This window comes from Tupaia chinensis, unplaced genomic scaffold, assembly GCF_000334495.1.
Source record: "Tupaia chinensis unplaced genomic scaffold, TupChi_1.0 Scaffold000238_1, whole genome shotgun sequence".
NCBI lineage: Eukaryota > Metazoa > Chordata > Mammalia > Scandentia > Tupaiidae > Tupaia > Tupaia belangeri.
Window position 1 is genome coordinate 7982250 of NW_006159716.1, and position 17864 is coordinate 8000113.

General features: G+C 48.3%; 1 long non-coding RNA gene across 1 annotated transcript in view; it reads left to right on the forward strand.

Moving 5' to 3' along the window:
* The first annotated feature begins 9997 nt into the window (after nt 1-9997).
* The window catches only part of LOC114007812 (uncharacterized), a 16337-nt gene continuing 8470 nt past the window's right edge, over nt 9998-17864 (forward strand). The window contains exon 1 of the long non-coding RNA XR_003549399.1: nt 9998-10145. This is a non-coding gene — a long non-coding RNA (uncharacterized LOC114007812). The remainder of the gene's footprint in view (nt 10146-17864) is intronic.

Genomic DNA, 17864 nt, shown 5'->3' on the forward strand with positions numbered 1-17864 from the left:
AACGTAAGCCACCAGGTCCAAGATTTGAACTGTGGTCGGCCATGTAGGAGTCCAGTGTCATGACTACCACGCCACCAGCTGGCCCCGAGCAATGCTTTTTAAATGGGCAGAGATACCTTGTGTTTTAAGATGAACTGTATTGGATACAAGATGAATTGGAAGATAATGGTTTACAAATAGAGATTCCAGGTTGTGAGTTAGGGTAAAATCTGGGCATGGGGCCAGCAGGTGGCGTGGTGGTTAAGGTGCTGGATCACACATGGCTGATTCCGTGGTTTGAGTCCCGGACCCAGTGGCTTGAAAAAGAGGCTGGGCCCTTGTGTGTGCGTGTGTGTCCAAAGTCCTGAGAAGAATAAGGAGAAGGGATTGTGGTAGGGGCCACCCCCCTTGGGGGTTGATGTTTCACTTTCCCTGTCTCTGTTTTTCTCCAGCACACATGTCCTATGGCAAAGAAAAAAAAAGGAAAGAAAGAAAAGAAAAAAAAATCTGAGGATGAGAGTTGGGGATACAGAGCCTGAATTACGTGATGGTGAGAGTAGGAAGAAGACACGACTTACAACGTGATGAGTATCTTTATGTATGTAAACTCCGGGTCATCAGTTTCCCAAAATCAATTTTGGGGAATTAGGTTTTTCACTTGGACCCATCGTGGTCGCTGTAATACATCCCCTTGTGAACCTCTGAGTCCAGGATACCACTCGTCTGTACCTGAATGAAACTCAGATATATCTATAGGCTTGACTATGAGTCTAAACTCAGCCCCCTACTGATTTGGAGGAGAACCCCGAATTTGGCGAATTTGGCGAAATGCCACTCTCTCTTCTGGCAGTAGTCTAGAAAGTAACCTCTCCCCTTCACCTCCATCCCACTCCCCACCAACTAATGAACTCTATCTAATAGGCTCTCTTTAGAGTCCTTTGAGAAAGAGATGGCATTTATTTTTGACCTCATTATCCATTTCAGCCTGTCCTTGATGAAAATAACCGGCCCTTAGGCAGGTACATTCCTCGCGTGCCTCTCTCTGGAGCTGCTAAGACGCTGTTAACCCCAGTGGCCATGGGAAAATGCTGCTGTCGGTCGCACTGTCTAAGGGGAGTGGGCACCAGATAACGAGAGGTGAAGAGGTCAGAGTGGAAGCTCCTTTCATCTTTTCAGGCTGTTTCCAACCCAGACAAAGGCTCCCGTCCAGGGGTGCAAGGCCCATGCGGCTTTATTTCATGGTCTGGCCCTGAAAGGAGGTTGGGAGGCCGTGTCCTATCTGGATATTGTTTTGGTAGCGAATGCCTGGCTCCGGGGAAGTCCTTGGCTCCTGGGGGAATGCTAAGTGGAAGGAAGGGCCAGCAGCCCCTACTTGGGCGGAAGAGACCACCCAGCTACTCAGAGGAGGGTGTGAGGCTTGAATGGAATGAGCTGCCAAGCAGGGTTTGTCAGACAGCGGGATTAAGGGGGTGAGGTTGTTTAGCTGCTTCAGATCTGGGTAGCCCTTGAGAAAAACAGAGGTGGTAAGTGGATGGAGGGAAGGGGTGGTGTACGGATGCTCAGAGAGGTAGGACAGTTTGCGACTCTGGGGGACACTCTGGGGACTAGCCGGCTTGCCCCGGGCTTGCAGCTAACCTGTTGTACACTTGGAGTGGGGCTGCTCCCTTTTGTACAGTGGAGGGGTCAGAAAGGTCCCAGAAGGTGTTTTAAGCAGCTGTCTTGGAATAATGGGAGGGAACACCCCAACTTCCTTCATTGACTGTATGGTATTAGAACAGCATTATAGGGGCTGGCAGGTAGTATGGTGGTTCAAAGACTGGACTCCCAAAGGGCCCATGGCGGTTCGAGTCCCAGACCTGGCTGCCTACTTTCTCACTCCCCTCCCATCCCCTCCACGCCTCGCCCCGCGTCTCTCTGGTCAAATTAAAAATAATAAGAATAATGAATAAAATAAATAATTATTTAAAAAGGGAAAGAAAAGCAGTATGCATAGCCATGTTATCCATAACTAGAAGTCAAGAACTCACCATCCCACCACAATCCGCAGCCCACTTCTCAGTTCCTTCATATAATAAGGAGACAGCCTTTAGGCTGGTGGATTTCCCTTTGAACGTTCTCAAATGTGTACACAATGTTCCGTATACATGCATCTCCCCACACCTGTCACGCACTACATGTATCATGCTGGGTGCTCCCCAGTAAACGCGTGGTGCTGGGCCCCGTGGACTGCCCACCAGCCGCCTGTGTCCAGGAGGCCTCAGTGTGCCCACTGCCTGCCCTCTGACCTATGGTTGGTTGTGAGGGGTATGTCTTCCCTTTCTCCGTCTCTTTCAGTACTCCAACTATCAGAGTCTGGTCCCCTCTCCCCCACTGAGGGCCACAGGGCCAGACTGGGGCCTGTAGGGCCCTGTGCAGGTGGTCCCTTCTTCATGACCGGCAAGGCCCACTCCCCCTGCAGGCCTGGTGGAAACAGCCCCCCTTCATTAAACTCCTTGCATTTCCCAGTTTGGTTTCCGTCTTCCATCTCCTGCTAGGACTCTGTCTCAGGCTGTAGGTTTAGTATTGCGCAGACTCCCGCGAATCCGTGCAGACCTAGCTGCAGAGCACCACCACACGGAATCACTTCCTGGAGGTCCACTTTTCATTTGCGTCTTGTTTTTTCTCTACCAAAACCTCAGTGAAATACTCCCCAGACAAGAGTTTCTGTTCATTACAGGGACTTCCTTTTCGGTGGCAGCCGACTGATCCTTTCGTCAAGTTTGTTTTCAACTGTGGACCTGCCCTGCCCTCAGGAAACCCACCAGCTGGCAGGACAAAACTGAAAACCTTCAAGGGACTGGAGTGATGAAGGTCCACAATGTGACAGGCCCAGAAAGTCAAAGATAGGTGAGAGGGGATAATGGGGCCGGGTGGCTGGCAGGGCCATCTCGGGATAGGACTATCCAAAATGGCATTTGTCACCCTGGTTACCTTATTTATCCAAGTCCAAGAATTAGGCCCTCACATAATTTGGATATGCAATAAGAATGTCAATTATTTAGTTTACAAAGAGAAAAAAAAATCTCTGCTATGTGGACCTGAACCTTTGAAGGCAAGTGGTAACTAGAACATTGTTTGGGGAGGGCAAGGGTGGTCAGCTGACTGGACAGCTTCAGGACACCCGCTGGACAGCTCGACTCACCCATCTCCACAGTGGGGATGGCCTTGTCCACTTTATAAACCTTAATATTCCTTTTCTATTTTAAGAATTGTTTATTATATTCATTCATTCATTCAATTTGACCAGAGAGAGAGAGACACAGAGAGAGAGAGGGAAAGTGAGAAAGCAAGTCACCAAATCTGGGACTTGAACCATGATAGGCCATGTGGGAGTTTCAGTCGCCTTAACCACCATGCCACCTGCTGGCCCCGAGACCTTAATATTCATAGTCTGTTGGCCAACACTCCCTTCTCCATGCCCTGTTAGCGCTTGGTAAACATTGTTAAGTTGAGCCTTGGCAACTCACCTTTTCCAGACCCTTTAGACCCTTCGTTTTACTTTATTTTTTTAATTAAAAAAAAAATTGTAGTATATTTTTGCCACAGGGCACATGTGCTTGCTGGAGAGAGACAGAGACGGAGGGAAAGTGAGAAAATACCCCCATGGGGGATGGCCACACGATGTTCCTTATCCTCCCTAATCCTCCATTCTCCTCTTGGGATTTTGGGCACGTACACACATACACCTGCCATGATTTTCAACCCACCAGCCAGGGGGGAGTCCAGTGCCTTAACCACTGTGCCACCTGCTGGCCCTCTGACCTAGCATTTTAGAAGATGTTTTACAATTTTAATCCACACAGGAATCACCTCTGCAGATTGAACTAAATTAAATCCAATTGTGATTAAGTTAAGTTAGATTGGATTCTGATTCTGTAGAGCAGATCGAAGATGGGGCCTGAGAACCTGAATTTTTCTGGAGAGGTTTTGGCTATAGGGTGCATGTGCTCACCAGAAAGACAGAGACAGAGAGACAGAAAGTGAGAAATCACCCCCCAGGGGAGATAGATGGCCACGTTGTAATCCCTTCTCCTCCATTCTCCTCTTGGGACCTTGGACACGCACGCACGCACACCTGGTGTGAGTTTAAGCCAGCTGGTCCAGGACTTGAACTGCAGTCAACAATGTGGGAGTCCAGTGACATAGCCATTACACCAACTGCCAGTCCCTGAGAACCTGCATTTCTAACAAGCTGGTGCTGGGACCAGCAGATGGTGTAATGGTTACGTTACTGGACTCCCATGTGGTCGACCACAGTTCGAACGCCAGACCTGGTAGCTTAAAACTCAGCCGGGCATGTGTGCGTGCGTGTGTGCCCAAAACCCTGAGAGGAGAATGAAGGGGAAGGGATTGTGGCGTGGCCATTCCCTCGGGGGTTGATTTCTTACTTTCTCTCTGTCTCTCTGGCAAACGCGTGTGCCCTATAGCAAAAATCTCTCTCAAAACAAAAATGAGCTGGTACCAAAAGGCCTTCAAACAAGTATGACAGAGTCTTCTGGAATTACTTGCATCTCTATTCTAACCCACATTAAGGTTGATTTACCATTTAATATTCACATGGGCAATCTTCTAAAGCAGCAGGAGATCCCCAGGAAGTGGGAAAGGCCTGACTCATTCTTTTCACTCTATTTTTTTTTTTAAAGAATTACTTAACTTTATTTATTATTATTATTATTTTTATTTTCCAGTTTGATCAGAGAGAGACAGAGAAAGAGAGAGGCAAGTGAGAAAGCAGCCACCAGGTCCAGGGCTTGAACCATGGTTGGCCATGTGAGAGTCCAGCGCCCTTAACCACCACGCCACCCGCCGCCCCCCCCTTTCAGTCTTCTTTTTTTTTTCAAAATTATTTTATTCAACTTTATTTATTCATTTATTATTTATTTATTTATTTTATTTGACCAGAGAGAGACAGAGAGAGAGAGAGAGAGAGAGAAAGTGAGAAAGTAAGCTGCCAGGTCTGGGACTCAAACCGTGGTCAGCCATGTGGGAGTCCAGCATCCTTAACCACCATACCACCTGCCAGCCCCCGCCCTTTCATTCTTTTTACACTTTGCTTTCACCTACAGCTTTCCCACTGTGGGGTCCCCATGCCCAGGAGCTGGAGACAAGCCATTCACTGCACTTTCACCGAAAGCTGGAAAAGAGCCCATACAAGATCTTCGTTTCCCCTTTTTACAGAGGAAGAAAAAACCTATGCAAATGTTTGTGGAGTGACTTAGTTTGAATCTTCAAAGCCAGTCTCCTTGTAATTTATTTTTTATTTATTTATTTTCTTTTTAAATAGTTATTTTATTTAACTTTGTTTGTTTGTTTTAATTTGACCAGAGACGGACAGAGTGAAAGAGAGAGAGAGAGAGAGAGAGCAACCTTCCAGGTCTGGGACTCGAACCACGTTCAGCCATGTGGGAGTCTAGCCCTTAACCATCATGCCGCCTGCTGGCCCCCCTTGTAATTTATTTTATTTTTAAACGTTTATTTATTGGGGGGACCAGCAGGTGGCGTGGTGATTAAGGTGTTGGACACTCCCACATGGCCAACCATGGTTTGAGTCCAGCACCTGGTGGTTTGAGAATCACACTGGGCGCATGCGGGTGTGTGCCCAAAGTCTCAAGAGGAGAATGGAGAAGGGATTGCAGTATGACTGTCCTCCTTGGGATGATTTCTCACTTTCCCTGTCTCTCTCTCTCTCTCTGGTGAGCGCATGTGCCTATTACCAAAAGATAAATAAAATAAAAAAATAAAAAATAAGTTATTTCCATGAGCAAGAGAGACAGAGGAATAAGAGTGACTAGAGAGAGCACCCCCAACAAGATCCTGACACCATGATCCACTCCTGGCTTTAGCCAGCCCAGATCATGGTGGTGTACCCAGGGAGGTCTCCGGACTTGAACCAGGAGCCTTCTTACATGGAACCGCCCTGCAGTGTCATCGTTTACGACATGATTCAAATGAAGACTAGAATAGGATGGGGGAAGTAATCACAACCGCATTACTAGTTTTGCCTTCCATTTAAAACCACTTCATTGTGGGACCAGCAGGTGGTGTGGTGGTTAAGGGTGCTGGACTCCCATGTGGCTGACTGTGGTTCAAGTCCTAGCCCTGGTGGCCTGATTTCTCATTCTCTTTGGTCTCTCTCTCTCTGTCTCTCTGGTCAAATTAGAAACAAATAATAATGATGATAATAAATGAAATGAAATAAAATTGAAAACAAACAAACAAAAGAAAATGATTGTTTTCAAAGCATCTGAATACCCACAGTCTGTTTGGTCCCTTGACAACAGCGAAGGTAGAGCAGGCACTCTTACCACTTGGTCGCCTCTTTTTCACTAGATAAATGTCCTCAGAAAGAGCAAATGACATATTCGGGCTTCACTAGCCAGGGTGATTCCAGGTTCCAGCTGGGGAGCGGGGATCTCCTCAGCTCTGTGGTAGCTGTCTTACGTGGGCAAGTTAGTCAACCCTTCCAAACCTTGGCGTCCTCATCTACAAAATGAGGGAAATGATACCTACCACAATGAGTTGTGAGAACAACATGAAATAATATAAAAAAAAGTGTTTAAAGTACTCTATTCTATGGTTATTACTCTTTTTTAAAGAAGTATTTTATTTCATTTTATTATTATTTAATATTACGAGAGTGATAAAGCAAGCCACCAGGTCCAGAACTTGAAGCACAGTCAGCCATGTGGGAGTCTAATGCCCTTAAACACCAGCCCCATGGTTGTTACTCTTATTCATTGGCTGTAGCTCACAGTAATATGCAGCTGGGGTCGAACCGCACAGTTGGCCATGTGGAATCTGACGTCCTTAACTGCTAGACCACTGGGCGGCCCCTGTCAGCATTTAATACCGTGAGACTGAATGAGACCTTATGAACAGTAGATAGAAAACAGCTAAGAACTGAGCCCTGAACCCTCCAACATTTAGAAGAGAAGAGGGGGCAAGCAGATAGCCAGCAGTGGTTACATTTCTGGACACCCACATGGCCGCTGCAGTTCAAGTCCTGGACCCAAGGGCTTGAAAATCACACTGGATGTGTGTGTGTGCGTGCCCAAGATCCCACATGGAGAATGGAAGAGAAGGGATTGTGGTGTGGCCATGCCCCCTTGGAGGGGAATTTCTCACTTTCCCTCTCACTATCTCTTTCTCTCTGTTGAACACATGCCCTCTAAGGCAAAAACCTCTTCTAAAAAAAAAAGTAAAGAGGATGAAAAGAACCTAGCAAAGGAGATTCTGAAAGAGTTGGAATAACCAAGACAGTGTAGTGGCTTGGATGCAAGAGAAAAAAATTCAAGAAAGGGGATCAGCAGTTGGCATAATGGCTAGTCGCTGAACTCCCATGTGGTCGGCTGCGGTTCGAGCCCTGGACCCAGTGGCTTAAACTCACGCTGGGCATGTGTGCATGTGTGCCCAAGATCCCGAGAGAAGAGTGGAGGAGAAGGGATTGTGGTGTGGCCATCCCCCCTGGTGGGTGATTTCTCACTTTCTGTCTCTCTGTATTTCTGGGGAGTGCACATGCCCTATAGCAAAAAAAGAAAAAAAAAATAAATTCAAGAAAGAAAAAATGATCAGCTGATCTTGGCTAGGCCTTAAATAAGATGAAGATTAAGTGATAACACTTACGGAGGACCAGCAGGTGGCATGGTGGTTAAGGCACTTGACACTCCCACATGGCAGACCATGGTTCGAGTCCCGGACCTGGTGGCTTACTTTCTCACTTTCCCCCTCTCTGTGTCTTTGTTCAAATTTTAAAAAAATGAATGAATACATAAAATTAAATAAACAATTCTTTTATTTATTATTTTATTTTATTTTATTTTTTGGAGAGGTTTTTGCTATAGGGCGCGAGCGCTCGCCAGACAGAGACAGAGAGATAGAAAGCGAGAAATCACCCTCCAGAGGGGATGGCCACACCGCAATCCCTTCTCCTCCTTTCTCCTCTTGGGATCTTGGGCATGCACACACACGTGCCCGGCGTGAGTTTAAGTCACCAGGTCCGGGACTCAAACCGCCGTCTACTACATGGGAGTCCAGCAACATAGCCATTACGTTAACTGCTGGTCCCAATTTATTTTTTTATAAAAAGGTGATGACCCTTAACGTTTAGTCACACTGAAGGGGACTGGCGACCTTAAGGAACAGCAGTTTGAGTGGAGTTAGGAAGTGATTGAAACAGATTGGAGAGAGAATGGAGGGAACAGACTATAACTGCTCATCTCAGTTTTCCTAGGCAAGGGAGGAGAGAAATGCGGTGCGAGCTGGAGGGGAAGTAGGGTCAAGAGAAAAGCCTTCTTAAATTACCCCATGTTTATGTGCTGGTGAGCATGATTCAGCAAAAAGGGAAAAACAGATGATGCAGAACAAGAGGAGGGGGAATCGGCAGTGCCAGGGATGGGACCTTGTGCCCACTAAGGTGTTTGCCGTAGATAGGAACATGGACGATTTATCCCCAAACCGCAGAGGAAGCAGAGTACGTGGACTCATTCTCGTCCCCTGACTCTGCGTGCTTGAGTGCAAGGAATCACTGAGTCTGAGCCGCACCTCCCTCTGCTCCTCTCCTTCTGGTAGTGGAGACCCAGAGGAACTAACGTGCGGAAGGATGCAGCACGGATTAGAGGCGCGACTGACACTGGCTCTTCCAGTACTCCCAGCACGTCGGGGATCCCTCCGTGGACAGAATCCCTAGCAGATTCTCGCCCCTCCGTGCTCTGGGTAGTAGAAGAATCTACCGTGGGCTCTCAGAAGGTACCGTAGATGAGGGCAGAGGATAAACGGAACCCATATCTGGGTTCGTTCCTTCAAAAGCGCGCCGATGAGTTTCAGGAATCTCACTAGATTAAGCTCCGGAGTAACCGAAATCGCTCTAAGAGCTCTGACTTTGCACACTGGGTTGAGAACGATCCGCCAGCATGCAGGAGGAGGGATTGTGTCAGCCTAAGGGCCCAGCTCCTTCTGGGATATCGACTCCTGGTTTCCAGTACCCTAGTCAGGCTTTGGCTCCTGGTTGAGGTTTGGAAGTACAGGCCCTTTGAGCTTCGTAGAGCAAGGTAGCATGAGGAGTGGAGAGTTTCCGGGAGGGGGAGGCCACGGAGGAACGGCCACAGACCACAGACGAGCTGGTCCCATGGAGGAAACCTCCGCCGGGCTTTGCCTTGTAAAACCTCTGCGTTCTCTTCGCTGATTCCATTCATTTCACAGACATTCTCTGCACTCTTGTGTGAGGAGGCACTTGGCTCAGTGCTGTCTGTGTGCAGGGCCGGGGAATGATGGGGGGTGGTATACAGAGCAGATAAACGGGAAGAGGTCGTGCCCTCAAATTTTTACAGTCTCACAGCAAGAATAGGCTATTCACACGTCGGACCGAGGTTTCATGCCCACTGCGCAGTCTCTTGATTATCTCAGTCTCTGGCGGAAGAGGGTGTAGATGTAGTGTGTGTGTGTGTGTGTGGGGGGGGGACTGTATCTCTAGCCTCTGCAAAGACTCCTCCCTGACTGTGGATTCGAAAATATAAATTACAAACTGCTCTTGGGTACAAATTATTCCCATGTGAGCTTGTTGAGCGTGATCCACTTATCTCTAGGGCTGATCGCTAGTTAAATCCTGCCCAAGTAGCTGAAAGCCTGTTTGTTTTACGACAGACAGGAGAAAGGGGCCTTCACTGAAATTCGGGCATGGAGTGGACCCTAAGCCGATGGTTAATGTATGTGTTTGGGAAACGCTTAAGCACATGCAGCCCGGGACACCGCGCCTCTCTCTGTACCGAAACACTACTGAAGAGATGGGTCAGGTCCAGACTCTGACCTCATGCACGCAGAGCTTGGGGGGTATGGGGAGCAGATGAGGTGGTGGAAAGACTGTCACCCTGAGATAGTCCAGGAAAGGCTTCTCCAAAGAAACCACCACGAGCCCGTCCTTTCTGCAGCCTTTTGCAGCTGTTTCAAAACACTCCGAATATCACTGACTTCATGGAATCCTTACGCGGCCCTGCGAAATAGGTGGAGCGGGTTTCGTTATCACGGTTGTGCAGCTGAAGAGACCGAGTCTCCCAGAGGTGGCATGACTCCACCCGGGTCACAGGGCTAACTACTAAGCGGCTGAGCAAGAGCTGAGACTTGGTCTCCTGATGGTGAGTCGCATGCCCTGGTGTCAGGGAGCCATTTTTCTGCAGCCCCCTTGGCTTTCAGGTGGGAGGTGGTCTCCAAGCTCAGGATGGTCTGCGTTTGGGCCCCAGCACTGCCCTTACCAGCTTTATATGGGGAGTGTTGCCCTAATGGTCTCTGCCTCTGTTTCCACCTCTGTAAAATGAGCAAAATAATAGTACCTCCTCGTAAGGGAATTTGGAGCAGTGAATGAGATATAATATAGAGAATAAAACACAATGGCAGGACCAGCAGTTGGCTCAATGGCTATGTCGCTGGACTCCCATGTAGTTGACCGCAGTTCAAGTCCCGGACCTGGTGGGCTTAAACTCAGGCCAGGCGCGTGTGCGTATGTGCCCAAGATCCCCAGAGGAGAAAGGAGGAGAAGGGATTGTGGCGTGGCCATCCCCCCTGGGGGGTGATTTCTCGCTTTCTGTCTCTCTGTCTCTGTCTTTCTGGTGAGCGCATATGCCCTATAGCAAAAACCTCTCCAAAAATAAATAAATAAAAAATAAAACACAATGGTATAGCATAAAGCATCAATAAGTGCTGTCTCCCCCACCCCAAAGTCTATTTTCCTTTAAGATACAATCCTCCGCAAAAAAAAAAAAAAAAAAGGAAAAAAGAAAAACCACCAGTATTTAAGTCTTGAAGAAGGACCCTCGCTCTCCCTCCTGGCCAGCTCCTGCCTTTTCCTCTCACTCTGTGATAATGCCACCTCCAATTCGTACAGCTCTTTTTACTATTCTAAGTCCTTCTCCACCAGCGCCTTTTGAGATCCTTCTGACAACCCTCTAAGAGGAATATTGGATCATAGGGAAAGTCATAATGCATGCTTGCAAAGAAAAATACGTCATGACTCTCCCAATGACCTAGCAGAACCCCAGATCTTGTTCCCTTATGACAAATGAGGAAACCAAAGTAAGAGAGAGAACTGGGGGCCAGCCCTGTGACCTGGGGGTAAGGTGCCAGAGCCCACGTAGCCAACTACAGTTTGAATCCTAGTCCTGGCAGCTTGAAAAACACAAGAGTGTGTGTGCACGCATGCTCAAATCCTGACGGGGGCCCAGCAGGTGGCATGGTGGTTAAGGGCGCTGGACTCCCATAGGACCCACGGTGGTTCAAGTCCCAGACCTAGTGTTTCTCTCTCTCTCTCTCCCTGTTCTTCTCTGGTCAAATTAAAAGAAATAAATAAAGTTAAATAAAATAATTTTTAAAAAATCCTGACAGGGTGGAGGACTGGAGAAGGGGTCGCAGCATGACCACTCCCTGGTCAGGAGGTGCTTCTCCCTTTCTTTCTGTCTCTGTTTCTCACTCTCTCTGGAGAATGCCTGTGCTTTCTGGTAAATTTTTTAAAAAAGAGAGAAAGGGGGGACTGGCAGGTGGCGTGGGGGTTAGGGTGCTGGACTCTCATATGGCTGACCATGGGTTAAGTCCTGGACGTGGGGGCTTGCTTTCTTGCTTCCTCTCTCTCTGCCCCTCTCTGGTCAAACTAAAAAAATAAATGAATAAATAAGCAAACAAAGTTAAATAAAATTATTCTTTTTTTTTTTTTTGAGAGGTTTTTCGCTATAGAGCGCGTGCGCTCTCCAGACAGACAGAGACAGAGAGACAGAAAGCGAGAAATCACCCCCTAGGGGGGGATGGCCACGCCACAATCCCTTCTCCTCCATTCTCCTCGCGGGATCTTGGGCACGCACGCACACGCGCCCAGCGTGAGTTTTAAGCCACTGGGTCCGGGACGCAAACAGCGGTCGACTACGTGGGAGTCCAGCGACATAGCCATTATGCTAACTGCTGGTTCCCATATAAAATGATTCTTAAAAAAAAAAAGAAAAAGGAGAGAGGTAAATTGACTGCTTTACAGCAACACCTATTAGCGGGGGTGGGGGTGGGGGGTGGGAGTCTTCCCCCTTTAGTATCAACTCTTCATTCCTGGAAAGCCTTACTGAACGGTTCCTTCTCTGCCATTAGAGGTGATGCTGGGGGACCTGACCGAGTCTCTGAAAGCTCAGGGTTGCTTCGAGAACTCCACCAGTGGGGAGCAACGTGGTTTGCAGCCTAGAGACCTCCCAACCCAGCAAGCCTCCCTGCACATGAGACCTGAGCCTGGGGACTGGAAAGGCAGCCCAGGCCAAAGGGCAAATTCCATATATAGCTGCAACATCCGCTCTGCGCTGACTGCCCGCAAATGGGGGGGGTTCAAAGGTCCAAGGGTGCTGCCCTGCTACTAAATCTCTGAGAACACCTTGAACTAGTCAAGGTGCACCTCCACTTCCTCAACCATGACAGGAAGACTGGATTAGATAATGCTTCCCTGATAACCCAGAAAAAGATTGGCTTGAGGATAACAGGGACAGATCAGAAACAATTTTTTAAAATACGAAACATTTCAAAAACAAGTTCAAAGTCAATAGAATAATATAATGGAACCCCGTGCATCTACTGCCCAACTTCAATGATCAACATTCTTTTTTTTTTTTTTTTCCCCCAAAAAGGGCATGTGCTATTGTGAGAGAAATGGGGGGAAAAAGAAATCACCCTAACCTAAATAGGATGTGGTCATGCCACGATCCCTTTTCCTCCATTTTTCCAAATTTGTTGGGATTTTGGGCTCACATGTTCACGTAACCAGCATGTTTTTCAAGCTCGTGGGGCTGGGATTTGAACTGTGCAGTTGGCCATGTGCGATCCAGCTCCCTCAATCACTGGGCCATGGGGCTGGCCCCATTCTGTCTTTCTTATTTCATCTCTATGTCCACAACCCCCATCCACTTCATGGTTCTTTTGTATAGGTAGTGAAATTTATATACACTGAAATGCAGAACTCTTAACTGTGTATGTTCATAATGGATACGCTCATGTAACCTATACCTCTATAATGTTATAGCAATTATTTCTTTAAAAAAATTTCTTGGTGGGGTGTGGAGCTGGCAGGTTGCGTGGTGGTTAAGGGTGTTGGATTCCCACATGGCCAACTGCGGTTCTAGTCCTGTACCTGGTAGCTTGCTTTCTCACTGTCCCTTTCTGTCTCTGTCTCTCTCTGGTCAAATTAAAAAATAATAACAACAACAAATGAAATGAAATAAATAAATATTTTATTTTAAAAAGTGCTAGAAGTAAACATTAATAACTTCAAAAAAAGATTTATTGGAGCCAACAGGTGGCATGGTGGTTAAGGTGCTAGACTCCCACATGGTGGACCATGGTTCGAGTTCTGGACCTGGCAGCTTGCTTTCTCACTTTTCCTCTCTCTCTGTCTCTCTGGTCAAATTAAATAATAATAATAATAAATGAAGTTAAATAAAATAATTCTTTAATTAAAAATTAAAATAATTCTTTATTTGCAATAGAATGTGTATGCATATGAGCTTGGGGGAGGACAGAGGAAGAAATGAGCACCCTCCATAGGATCTCTTCTTCCAGCCTCCAGTCCTTCTGACCTTGGCCATGCATGTGCTTGCCTGGCGTGTTTCAGGCAGGTCAGGGCAGGGATAGAAATGCAGTTATTTCTTTCTTTATTTTTCTAGAGATTTTTATTTTTTGCTATAGGGCACGTGTGCTCACCTGAAAGACAGAGAGAGACAGAGAGACAGAAAGCAAGAAATCACCCCCCAGGGGGGATGGCCACACCACAATCTCTTCTCCTCCATTCTCCTCTCGGGATCTTGGGCACGCACGCCCACGCGCCCGGTGTGTGTTTAAGCCACCGGGTCCGGGACACGAACCGCGGTCGACTACGTGGGAGCCCAGCGACATAGCCATTACGCCAACTGCTGGCCCCTGAAATGCAGTTATTATATGCGATATGATTTTTTGGGACCAGTTATCACTGTACCTACTGACCTGGTCCATAAGATTTTTAAAAAATATTTTTCCTTCTTGCACCTACCCGTTCCTATTGTCCTTGCTACTTTCTCGTGCATGTACTTTTTTGTTTTAATTGCCAGAGGGTACGTGTGCTCCACAGGGTGGTCGAGGTGGGGGCAGAGAAAGCACTCCCCCAGTGGGTGTCATACCACAACCTCTTCTTCAGTTTTTGTTATAAAGTGTGTGCACTTGGCAGAGAGACCGAGAGTGAAATCTCCCCTAGGGGGAGTGAGCACACAGCAACCTCTGCAATCTCCTCCCCATTCTTCTCTCGGTATTTTGGGCATGCACGCACACATGCTTGGAGTGTTTCTCAAGCTGCTGGGTCCAGGACTGGAATCACGCTGTCGGCCATGTGGGAGTCAGCCGCCTTAACCACCACACAACCAGCTGGCCTCACAGTCTCACCTTCATCTCTCCATCTTGTCGGGATTTGGGGCCCACATGCACATGTGCCCAGCCTGTTTTTCAAACCACCAGGTGGGGATTTGAACTGTGGTCGGTCACGTGGGACCCGGCTCCCTTAACCATGAGGCCGCAGGGCCATCCTTCCTTCAGGTATACTTCTATTATGAGCCCTTTACTACCCTGGCTGCAAGTTCTTACAGGCTTGCCTTTCTTTTTCCTAAATACTTCATTTCTTGTCTGGGTTTTTTTCTTTCATGATTTCCTATTTCTCTTTTCTACAACTGCCTTTTCCTATTTGTTACTTTTTCTCCTTCAGCGTGTTCTTACCTTTTTTTTTTTTCTTGGAGAGGTTTTTGCTATAGGGCACCTGCGCTCACCAGACAGACAGAGAGAGATAGAGAGACAGAAAGCAAGAAATCACCCCCCAGAGGGGATGGTCACACTGCAATCCTTTCTCCTCCATTCTCCTCTCGGGATCTTGGGCACGCACACACACACGCCCGGCGTGAGTTTAAGCCACCGGGTCCGGGACATGAACCGCAGTCGATTACATGGGAGTCCAGCGACATAGCCATTACACTAACTGCTAGTCCCCTGTTCTTACCTTTTGTTGACTCATCTGATCTCACTGTCCTTTGTGTCTTGGGCCTGTTCACACCCTGAGCCATGATCCCTGGGTCCAACCCTGAGCCAGGCATGTGATCAACAGTGAATCCAGTGCGTGAGCCAATGAATGAGTGCACAGGAATACATGCTCCGAAACCATCTGCAATCTAGAAACTATCCATTGGTAAAAGTCCACTGAGGAACTCCAACCTGTCAGTCTTGTTGTTTCTAGACTCATCTTTCTGCATTGAGCAAGAAGCTATTTATCTGCCCCCCCTTGAGGACCCCCGGCGTTTGAAAGGAAGAAGGCTGATTTCCTGGCAAAATGTGACCCAAAGGACCATCCCCCCTCCCAGCCCCACCATTAAAAAAAAAAAGGAAAGAAAAAAAGCCAGGCTATCAGGGATACTTCCTGTTTTCCTCTCTTGAAAGCATCCTGGATAGAGGAGACTGGGGATCAAAGGGATCGCCTGCCTCTGGAGCCTGGGGACTAGCAGGCTAGCTTTAACCCTCTGCTGTCCCCACACACCAGTGGCACGGGCAGGCTGCCTTATTTCCTAGGTAGTTTTCTTGAGGGCAGGGTCTTGCCATTTGTTCATTCATCAAACATTCCTGAACTCTACTGAATGCCAAGCTCTCTCTGATGGTCTGGGAGTGCAGAGATTGCTATGACGGGGCCCTTGGTCTCGTTCCGCTAGTACTAACATGAGTAAGCACTTTCTCCACACCAGGCACTCACTCCGTGCTTCTCCTGCATTAAATCCTCCCGACAAGCTGGTGGGGCGCGATTATCCTTCATTCATCAAACATTCCTGAACTCTACTGAATGCCAAGCTCTCTCTGATGGTCTGGGAGTGCAGAGATTGCTATGACGGGGCCCTTGGTCTCGTTCCGCTAGTACTAACATGAGTAAGCACTTTCTCCACACCAGGCACTCACTCCGTGCTTCTCCTGCATTAAATCCTCCCGACAAGCTGGTGGGGCGCGATTATCCCCATCTTACAGAGAAGGAGATCGAGGCTCGTGGAGGTTATCCCCTGCCACAGGCAGAGGACCGGTAGGTGTCAGGGCTGGGGTTAGAGCCCAGGGGGCTGTCAGCTGAAACCGTGTTCTTAGCTGAGACACTCGCCTGCCCTCCGTATCTGAGCCGCGCTAGTGACTCATGGCTAGTCATTTTGACAAGTGCAGTTTATCTCTGGGCTCGGTCAGGCGTCTTCCGATGACGAGATTGGCGTGCATGCTACACACTGTACTGTACCGTAACGCACCGCACCTGAGCGGTGAGTCAGCCTGCAGCCCCCTGGAGACGGGCAGCACACTGCAGACACTCAGAGGCCACATCCGTGTCCGGCTCTGGCCAGAGGACAAAGCTTCAGGCTCTTGCATTCCTTCTCCCATTTTTGGAATACTTCAGATTCCCCAGATTTTTTTTGGTTTTGGTTTGTTTTGTTTTGCATATTCTCCAAAGCCTAAAAACAAAAGAAAAAAAAAAAAAACCCAGGGAATGTGGCTAGGTAATGATACCAACTAAGTGGATGTAAATTGGGGAATTATCTTGGGCCTTGCCTTTGCCCCCTGTGTCCTTGTAACAACAGATCCTGTTTCCTTCGTTTTTCTGAGCAGAAGCTGAGGCTTGAGAGTGCTTGGTGAACACACCTCACATCACAGCTAGACAGTCAGGAGTTGATCTGGGTCCGATTAACTCCAAAACCTGCGCTTTAATCGCACTGCCTCCCTACTGCTGAACTTGGCAGAGGGAGCCCCTGGCTCTGAGGCAGTAGCAGGTGAGGGTAGCCAGTAAGCCTGGGATCCATTGGTTAGGGACGCCTGGCACAGAAGACCTTAAAGGTGCTTCTGTCTGCAATTCTCAAGACCCAGAGCTCCCATGCCAAGCTTGCTCTGAGATCCTCAGAGATTTCAGGGGTGGGGAAATCGGATTGAACGCACTGACATACAAGCAAAAAGACTCAGCATTTTTGCCTCGCCTGGGTGGCTCCGGCCCTTTTTTTTTTTTCCTTCTCTCTCTCTCATTTATTACTATGCTATTCCCTGGCCCTGCTGCTGTGTCAATACTGATAAAAGCAAATCGCCCCACAAACAGGTGCAGCTGGGAGCTGCCCCTTGGACAGCTGCCAGAGAAATGTGATCGCTCAGCTGGGGTGACCTGCCCTGCCCAACCCCCTCTCGGGTTCCAGCCCTGGGCGTGTGTCCTTGGGCAGTTAAAGTCGGTCCACATGTCTCATCCCTGCCATCAGGGGCTCATGCTGGTGTGAGGGCTTGGGAAGGGGTGGGGTGGGGTGGGTGTGTTGGGGGGGCACTCCAGGAGTTAACTATATCTGTTCTCTTTTGGTTTCTCCCAACAAATTAACAGTATGTCACCAAGTCCCCTTGCAAATATTTTTAAAAACTATTATTTGATTTTTGTAGATAAAAAATATTTTACCAGGCCTATCCATTTTCAAATTCGTGCACGCACTTGCCGTGTAATGATCCAGAAGGTATTTCCCGAGTATCTCCGAGAGCAGAGCTGGGGATTCACCTAAATAAACATGTTGTGAGCCAACCCCGTTATCCAGAATGCATTTTGATGCCACCCAGCCATGTGACTGTGACTCTGGCTTGAAAAAGATTCTATTTCACCCTCCTTCCCCCATTTCTGTTTTGTCCCCAAGCATCATCTCCCCACTTCCCTAGGGCACCAGTCTTTCCGGAAATGCCCTAGCGCCGCGTGCAGCCTCCACCTCCCGGGGTGGAAGAGGCAGTGACAGCGCCGAGCCGCAGGGAGGGCCTGGGCGGAGGGCGGCGGGCGGGGGGGCGGGCGC